The 9,375-nt window shown below is 58.3% G+C and overlaps 1 protein-coding gene across 2 annotated transcripts in view; it reads right to left on the reverse strand.

Moving 5' to 3' along the window:
- The window catches only part of FBXO42 (F-box protein 42), a 111,403-nt gene extending 108,968 nt beyond the window's left edge, over positions 1-2,435 (reverse strand). Inside the window, exon 1 of one of the 2 annotated variants that reach the window (XM_064172182.1) lies at positions 2,302-2,435. The gene's annotated coding sequence lies outside the window, so the exon portion shown is untranslated. The remainder of the gene's footprint in view (positions 1-2,301) is intronic. The other variant, XM_064172180.1, reaches the window with a different exon arrangement.
- Between the last annotated feature and the right edge of the window lie 6,940 nt (positions 2,436-9,375).

The raw sequence follows: 9,375 nt of genomic DNA on the forward strand, positions 1-9,375 counted from the left end.
CCCACTCTGCAAAGAAGCAGGCACCACTCTGCCCTGGAGGCAGCCACGAATCCCACCCAGGCTGCTTTCTCCTCTCGTGATTCCAACCCTCAGGGCTAGACTGACCTCAGGCAAACCCAGACGACACAACCACAGCTCCACAGATCGCATCGGGTTGGAAGGGACCCTCCGAGGGCATCCTGCCCAACCCCCTGCACTCAGCAGGGACACCTCCTGCTAGAGCAGCCTGAGCCAGGGCCACAGCAAGTCTGATCCTCAATGTCCCCAGGGATGGGGCCTCAAGCACAGCCCTGGGCAGCCTGTGCCAGGGTCTCACCATCCTCACTGTGCAGAGCTTCCTCCTGATGTCCAACCTCAGCCTGCCCTGCTCCAGTTTCAAACCACTGCCCTCTGTGCTATCCCCACAGCCCCTTCTGAACAGTCCCTCCCCAGCCTGCCTGTAGCCCCTGGCAGATATTCAAATGCAGCTCTGAGCTCTCCCTGCAGCCTTCTCTTCTCCAGGCTCAACAGCCCCAACTCTCCCAGCCTGTCCCCATAGCAGAGGTTCTCCAGCCCTCTGATCATCTTGGTGGCCTCCTCTAGACCCTCTCCAGCAGGTCCATGTCCTTCTTACCTTGGGGAACACAGAGAGGGGCACAGACCCTAAAGAAAAGCTGCCTTTATCTGGCAGGAGAGTGGGGAAAAGGAAGGAGAGATGGAAATGGGAACACACAGGGCTGTGGAAATGAAGTAACAGGGAGCCTCTTCAGTCACCACCCAGCCAGCTCAGAGGCTTGGTGTCTGGAAGGGCTGGGCTTGCAAAGAAAGCAGTCCTTAGGACACTGCAGCAGCTTTTTGGGGCTTCATAAGGCCACCTGCAAGGCAGCAGGGTTGGGCAGGGTGGGCAAAGCCATGGCTGGAAAGACATCAGGGAAAGGAGATGCCCTGGAAAAGGGCAGGGTGGGCAAAGCCATGGCTGGAAAGACACCATGGAAAGGAGATGCCCTGGAAAAGGGCAGGGTGGGCAAAGCCATGGCTGTAAAGACACCAAGCAAAGGAGATGCCCTGGAAAAGGGCAGGGTGAGCAAAGCCATCCTTACACCCAGGTTACACATTCAGGTCAGCAGTACCTGAGCTGCGATTTCTTTTCCTTCGTGTCCCCTTTAGCAAAGGAAGAGGCTTCCAGCTGCTGACCCGCAGCAGGAGCCAGCCTCGGCAGGGCTAATTAAAGGCATCTGAATACAAAGGACATCCCCAGCGCTCCGCTGGGTTACCTCACACACACAGCCCCCACCTAAGGAACTGCTTCACCACACTGCAGCCAAGCCTCCGTTCGCACCACTTCTCTTTTGTTCTTCCTCCCAGCGTGACTTAGAGTTTAGCTCACTAAAAGCGAGGTACCAAGGCTCTGCTCCCTCTCTCCCGGCTCCCAAAAAACACCCTGCCCGACCCGAAAAGCCAAGAGGAGCTGGGAAGCGAAGCGCTCCCAAGCCCGGAGAGATTGGGGCAGCATCCCGCAGGCAGCATGAGCTAATCCTCCCGGGCGAGCTGCGAGCATCCAGCCGAGCCCCGCAGCCTCTGCTCGGCCCAGCCCCGTCCTGCTCACACCATCACCTCCAGAACCAACTCCAAATAAAGCCCTTTTGAGCGCGGCCCCAAAAGACAACCGCCGGAGACAATGGGGGGAGCGAACCCCCCCAAAGCCCTGCGAGCCTGCTCCGCGGCCGCCGCCGCCGTAAGGCGAAGCTCTCAGGACCAAAACAAACCGATGCACACACACCTGGGGCGAGCAGCGGCACAGGCACGAAGGCGGCGGCCGGAGCCGTGCGGGGAGGCTGAGCCTCACCTTTGTTTTACGGCAGGAACCTGCGGGGCACCCCCGCGGCCGCCCGCACCCGTCCCTGCCGCGCCCCAGCGCTGCGACTCGGGGGGGGGGGGAATTTCGTGGGGCCGGGGAGGGAGGGAGGGAGGGAGGGAGGGAAGGTTCTGCTCGCTCCCAGCCCCGCAGGAAGCGGCCGAGGCGGAATTTACCTTGCCCCACGTCGGTCACGGAAGGGCCCTTCCCCCCCCGCCACTCGGCAGCACGCCGGGGGGGCTCTGGCCTCAATGGGGACCCACCTCACCAGAGCTACGGGAGGGGGGATTGGGGCTCGCTCGCCTCCCCTCAAGCCCCCAGATCGGGGATCCCCCTCTAGAGGCGAGGCCTGTCCCGCCCTAAGGGGCAGGGCCCACCGCCGCCCCGCTCCCCCGGGCACGGACGGTGCCTGCCGCCGCTCCCCATTCCTCCCCTCGCGAAGGAAGCCGCTCCGCGGGGTTGCTCACCTGCCGCCGGCCACCGCCCGCCACGGCTGGGCCGGGCCCTTCAGGACTGCAGGCGGCGGGGCCGCGGCGTCGCCCGGGTGACGGTTCCAGCCGGCGCCGCCATCTTCCCTTCCCTCCCCTCCGCCGCCGCCGCTCCGGCCGCGGGGGGAGCGCAGGGCGCAGGCGCGGCCCGGCCCCGGGGTCACATGACGCGAGGGGCGGGGCGGCGAGGCGGCCATGATGGGAAGGTCAATTCGCGCCCGGCGCGGAGGCCAGGGGCGCCGCCATGTTTGGAGGGTCTCGCCTGGGCGCGCCCGCACTGCCGCCGCCATGCTGGGGAGGTCGGCGCTGAGCAGGAGCTGGCAGGGAGGCTCCGCTCCGCTCCTCCCCGGCCGCCTCGCAGGCGTCGCCCTCCCCGCTCCTCCTCACGCCTCGCCCCTTGCTCGTCTCCTCTGCCAGGGGAGCCAGCAGTGTGCCCAGGTGGGCAGCAGAGCCAATGGCATCCTGGGCTGGCTCAGGAGCAGTGTGGGCAGCAGGACAAGGGAGGTTCTTCTGCCCCTGTGCTCAGCACTGCTCAGGACACCCCTGGAGTGCTGTGTCCAGTTCTGGGCTCCTCCATTGCAGAGAGATGTTGAGGTGCTGGAAGGTGTTTGGAGAAGGGCAGCAAGGCTGGGGAGGGGCCTGGAGCACAGCCCTGTGAGGAGAGGCTGAGGGAGCTGGGGGGGTGCAGCCTGCAGAAGAGGAGGCTCAGGGCAGAGCTCACTGCTGTCTGCAGCTGCCTGCAGGGAGGCTGTAGCCAGGTGGGGTTGGGCTCTGCTGCCAGGCAGCCAGCAACAGAACAAGGGGCCCCAGGCTGAAGCTGTGTCAGGGCAGGTTGAGGCTGGATGTTGTTAGGAAGTTGTTGTCAGAGAGAGTGATTGGCATTGGAATGGGCTGCCCAGGGAGGTGGTGGAGTCTGTGTGGCTGGAGGTGTTGCAGCCAAGGCTGGCTGGGGCACTGAGTGCCATGGTCTGGTTGGTTGGGCAGGGCTGGGTGCTAGGTTGGACTGGCTGAGCTTGGAGCTCTCTGCCAACCTGCCTGATTCTATGATTCTATGATTCACTGCCAGGACTCAGAGACCTTCGCTGCCCTCAGGGTCAGGGCTCACCTCAGCCACCTGCCACAGCTCTTCTGTGGTGGTTTGGGTGTTCCCCACCCCCCCACACTTTAGCAGTCACCCAGACTAGACTCAGTCGGCTCTGGGAATGTGAATGAAGCTATTTATTTACAGCAGCATGATGCACAAGCAGATAGTTACAGAATATACAGTGATGGACAGAAATAGACAAGGAAAAAGGTGACACAGGAACACAACTCCCCTCCCAGAAACCTGAGTGCCCAGGAGGGGCTCTCAACCGCCCCTGCACCTTCCCCCTGCCCCTCTCTGCCTTCCCCCAGTCCCAAGGAAGAATGAAGCTTCGGCCAAGAGGTTAAGAAGCAAAGGTGAGTCCAAATGGAAGGTGAGGTTAGGGAGGGAGCTGTTGCTCAGCCAGCAGCCCAAGGCAGAGCGAGTGGAAATGGCCAGAGTGTTATCTAATGGTTTCCTTTCTTCTTCAGCAGGACGCTGAGGGGAGCAGACATCACCACTGCTTTCCTTTCACAGCCTGTGATCTGGTTCTTCTCACCAAAACATTCTACCCTGCTTCAAAGTAGCACAGCTTCCATGTCCCTGTGTGTCCCCCAAGGCCTGGCTATCGTTTGAGGTGGGAGGTGAGGCGAGGATGGGCTGGCAAGGAGAGAAGATGGGACCTGTCCCCATGCCTGAAGGACAGTGAGTGCCCCTTAAACCACGGTGCTGAGCAAGGGAGGGAGCCCTTGGTGCTGCTGCAGCCTTTCCCCAGGGGGGTAGGCACACCTGGGCATGCCGAGGCTGCCTTTTGTCCGGCTGTGGGCTGACATTATTCCCCTAGGCAGGGGCCAAAGCAATCCACCACCACCATCTCTGTCTTCTGCAGGCCTGCATCTATCCCAGAGGTTGGTGCTCAGCATCCTGGATGCATCACAGTATCACCAAGGTTGGAAGAGATCTCATAGATCATCAAGTCCAACCCTTTACCCTGTCAGCTCACCCACTCCAGGTGCCTTTTGGAGGGCTGGCATCACCTGGCTGGAGATGTGGAAGGCTTCCAGGAGCACATAAGTGACCCAGCATTGACCTCTCTGCCTGTGTTTGTGTGTGCAGCCACAAAGATCACCTCAGTCGTTGGTCCACGAGGGAAGGGTTGGACAGGAATTGAGACTGGGAGTAGTGTAGGTCTAATTGATGAAATTAGATAAAGAAATAGAGTATCACAGTGTCACAGGATCACAGGATCACCAAGGGTGGAAGAGACCTCACAGATCATCAAGTCCAACCCTTTAGCACAGAGCTCAAGGCCAGACCATGGCACCAAGTGCCACGTCCAGTCCTGCCTTGAACAGCTCCAGGGACGGCGACTCCACCACCTCCCCGGGCAGCCCATTCCAGTGTCCAATGACTCTCTCAGGGAAGAACTTTCTCCTCACCTCCAGCCTAAATCTCCCCTGGCACAGCCTGAGGCTGTGTCCTCTTGTTCTGGTGCTGGCCACCTGAGAGAAGAGAGCAACCTCCTCCTGGCCACAACCTCCCCTTAGGTAGTTGCAGACAGCAATGAGGTCTCCCCTGAGCCTCCTCTTCTCCAGGCTAACCAATCCCAGCTCCCTCAGCCTCTCCTCGTAGGGCTGTGCTCAAGGCCTCTCCCCAGCCTCGTTGCCCTTCTCTGGACACGCTCAAGCATCTCAATGTCCCTCCTAAACTGGGGGCCCCAGAACTGAACACAGCACTCAAGGTGTGGTCCAAGCAGTGCAGAGTACAGGGGCAGAATGACCTCCCTGCTCCTGCTGGCCACACCATTCCTGATGCAGGCCAGGATGCCACTGGCTCTCTTGGCCACCTGGGCACACTGCTGGCTCATGTTCAGGCAGGTATCAGTCAGCACCCCCAGATCCCTCTCTGTCTGGCTGCTCTCAGCCACTCCGACCCCAGCCTGTATCTCTGCATGGGGTTGTTGTGGCCAAAGTACAGCACTGGTGAGACTCTTAGCTTGCTGGCTAAGCTGTCAGCCCATGGCTTGCATGGCAACACTCTGTGCTGGGTTAGGAACTGGCTGGAGGGCCGGACCCAGAGAGTGGTGGTGAATGGTGCCACATCCAGCTGGCAGCTGTCACTAGTGGTGTCCCTGAGGGATCTGTGCTGGGCCCCATCCTCTTTAACATCTTCATAGATGATCTGGATGAGGGCATGGAGTCAGTCATCAGCAAGTGTGCAGATGACACCAACCTGGGGGCAGATGTGGCTGGGTTGGAGGGCAGAAGGGCTCTGCAGCAGGACCTTGACTGCCTGCACAGATGGGCAGAGTCCAAGGGGATGGCTTCAATAGCTCCAAGTGCAGGGTGCTGCACTTTGGCCACAGCAACCCCATGCAGAGATACAGGCTGGGGTCAGAGTGGCTGAGAGCAGCCAAACAGAGAGGGATCTGGGGGTGCTGATTGATACCTGCCTGAACATGAGCCAGCAGTGTGCCCAGGTGGCCAAGAGAGCCAGTGGCATCCTGGCCTGCATCAGGAATGGTGTGGCCAGCAGGAGCAGGGAGGTCATTCTGCCCCTGGACTCTGCACTGGTTAGACCACACCTTGAGTGCTGTGTTCAGTTCTGGGCCCCCCAGTTTAGGAGGGACATTGAGATGCTTGAGCGTGTCCAGAGAAGGGCAACGAGGCTGGGGAGAGGCCTTGAGCACAGCCCTACGAGGAGAGGCTGAGGGAGCTGGGATTGGTTAGCCTGGAGAAGAGGAGGCTCAGGGCAGACCTCATTGCTGTCTGCAACTACCTGAGGGGAGGTTGTGGCCAGGAGGAGGTTGCTCTCTTCTCTCAGGTGGCCAGCACCAGAACAAGAGGACACAGCCTCAGGCTGTGCCAGGGGAGATTTAGGCTGGAGGTGAGGAGAAAGTTCTTCCCTGAGAGAGTCATTGGACACTGGAATGGGCTGCCCGGGGAGGTGGTGGAGTCGCCGTCCCTGGAGCTGTTCAAGGCAGGACTGGACGTGGCACTTGGTGCCATGGTCTGGCCTTGAGCTCTGTGCTAAAGGGTTGGACTTGATGATCTGTGAGGTCTCTTCCAACCTTGGTGATACTGTGATCCTTTGTGATCCTGTGAGAATCCTATCACCAGAGCTTTCCTGAGTCCTTTAGATTCCAGTGAGAACAGATTCTTTTGTTTTAAATCTTGAACTCCAAGTTTGTGTCTTTTTTTTTCATATGTATTTTCCATGAAGTATGAAGAATGTAGGTAGAGGTCTAAAACACAGTGGTGCCATAGTTTGATATCATGAAAGGGACCTATTGGAAGGCTGGAGAGGGACTTTCCAGAAGGGCTTGGAGTGATAGGATGAGAGGCAGTGGTTTGAAACTGGAGCAGGGGAGATTCAGGTTGGACATCAGGAGGATGTCCTTTAAAAGTGGGGAAATACTGGAACAGGTTGCTCAGGGATGTGGCTGAGGCCCCATCCCTGGAGACACTCAAGATCAGACTTGGAGTGGTCCTAGGCAGCCTAATCTAGTTGGACATGTTCCCACCTAGTGAAAGAGAGCATCTTTGATGTTCCCAGGCAGCTTTGTGAGGCTCTAGGTCTTGAACAGAGAGGTGCTGTGGCTGGGAGTGGGATTTGACATGGCAGGGGCAAAGCAGGCAGGGTGGAGGGAAACGTCCAAGAATAACGCTGCTGGGACACTCAATAGGGGCTGCAGGCTGAGCCAACAATGCCAGGCACTGGCTGCTTGCAGTCCTGGTTCCTGTTTCCTTCTGGAAAGATCCCAGAGGATGGGCAGAAACAGCCTGGGACTGCTGCCCTGGGACTGCTGCACTCTTTCCTCCCACCCACCCCCACTCCTGTGAGCTCTGCACCTCTCCCAGGTGCAGAGGAGAGGGAAGACCTCACCTGCCACTCTTTCGGGGTGGGGGGCAAAAAAGTGGATCTAAATCCCCCTCCAAAAGGCAAAACCCAACTAGTGACTGCTTGTCATAAGCAGCCTCTCCGAGAAGCTGGGCTGTGAGGCTGCCCTGCAGTTTTCCTGCCCACATTTTAGGCTTAGCAAAGGAAGCAGTGTCTAGGGGGGGTGTGGGTGGCTGCAGAGGGGACCAAGGCAAAGCACAGCCTTCGTGTCGGGATGGTTTTGAGAGCTGGAGAGTTCGTGGTGTCGTTTTAAGGGGCCTCTCGCCATCTGCTGGTAAAAAGCACCTCTAGGAGGAGGATTTTGGGTGGGGGGAAAGCTGAAGGATTTCGAGGTAGTTCCTCCAAGTCCCTCTCTGAATATTTCAGTTATTTTTATTTGAGGGTGCTGGAAGGAGGCATTTAATTTAGGGGCGAGGAAAAGAAAACACCAACCCTCAGCTCAGATAGAAACAGAATGGTGTAGCTTGGAAGGGAGCTCAAGGATCAGACAGTTCCAAGCTCCATAGGCAGGGACACCTCCCACTAGAACAGGTCACTCAAGGCCTCATCCAGCCTGGTCCTGAACACCTTCGGGGAGGTGATCTTTGATCACATTGGGTGCTTCTGTGCTCCACAACCTCCCTGGGAAACCTGTGCCACTGTCTTCCTCACATCCACTTTCCACCTCCCCTCTGACACTTCCAACCCATTCCTCCTCCTCCTCCTGCCATTCCCAGACCTTCTCAATAGTCCCTCCCCAGCCCTCCTGCAGCCCCCTGCAGATCCTGCAAGGCCACTCCAAGCTCTCCTCCAAGCCTTCTCCTCTCCAGCCTGCACAGCCCCAACTCTCTCAGCCTGTGCTCAGAGCAGAGCTGCTGCAGCCCTCTCAGCATCTTGGTGGCCTCCTTTGGGCTGGCTCCAACCCTTCCATGTCCTGCTTGTGCTGGGGGCTGCAGAACTGCCCCCAGGACTGCAGGTGGGGTGTGAGGAGAGCAGAGCCAAGGGGCAGAATCCCCTCCCTTGCCCTGTGCCCACACTGCTCTGGCTGCAGCCCAGCACAGGGTTGCTCTCTGGGCTGCACTCACACTGCAGGCTCAGGTTGAGCTTTTCCTCACCCCAGACCCCCAGGTCCTCTTTCCTTTATATCTCTCAAAGCACAAAGTATGAAGTCGATGTGATGAAGATCTTGGCTACAAATGAGATAAATGTAATAAATCAGAATTTTTTGAGCCGCTGGGGGTGAAACTGAGCTGATTTTAAAGGTTACAGCTGAAGTGGACCTTAAAAGGTTGAATCATAGAATCATAGAATCAAGCAGGTTGGAAGAGACCTCCAAGATCATCCAGTCCAACCTATCACCCAGCCCTATCCAACCAACCAGACCATGGCACCAAGTGCCTTAGCCAGTCTTTTCTTGAAGACCCCCAAGGACGGTGTCTCCACCACCTCCCTGGGCAGCCCATTCCAATGCCAATCTCTCTCTGTGAAGAACTTCTTCCTAACATCCAGCCTAGACCTACCCTGGCACAACTTGAGACTGTGTCCCCTTGTTCTATTGCTGGTTGCCTGGGAGAAGAGGCCACCCCCCACCTGGCTACAATGCCCCTTCAGGTAGTTGTAGACAGTAATAAGATCACCTCTGAGCCTCCTCTTCTCCAGGCTAAACACCCCCAGCTCCCTCAGCCTCTCCTCATAGGATTTGTGCTCCAGGCCCCTCACCAGCTTCGTTGTCCTTCTCTGGACATGTTCCAGCACCTCAACATCTTTCTTGAATTGAGGGGCCCAGAACTGGACACAGCACTCAAGGTGTGGCCTGACCAGTGCTGAGCACAAGGGCAGAAGAACCTCCCTTGTCCTACTGGCCACACTGTTCCTGATGCAGGCCAGGATGCCATTGGCTCTCTTGGCCACCTGGGCACACTGCTGGCTCATCTTCAGCTTACTCTCTATCAGTACCCCCAGGTCCCTTTCCTCCTGGCTGCTCTCCAGCCACTCAGTCCCCAGCCTATAGCGCTGCTTGGGGTTGTTGTGGCCAAAGTGCAGAACCCTGCCCTTGGCCGTGTTAATTGGGGGTGATGGGTGGATGCACAGACACCTTGCTGCCTGCAGGA

Source organism: Pogoniulus pusillus, chromosome 36 (genome assembly GCF_015220805.1).
Source record: "Pogoniulus pusillus isolate bPogPus1 chromosome 36, bPogPus1.pri, whole genome shotgun sequence".
NCBI classification, from domain to species: domain Eukaryota; kingdom Metazoa; phylum Chordata; class Aves; order Piciformes; family Lybiidae; genus Pogoniulus; species Pogoniulus pusillus.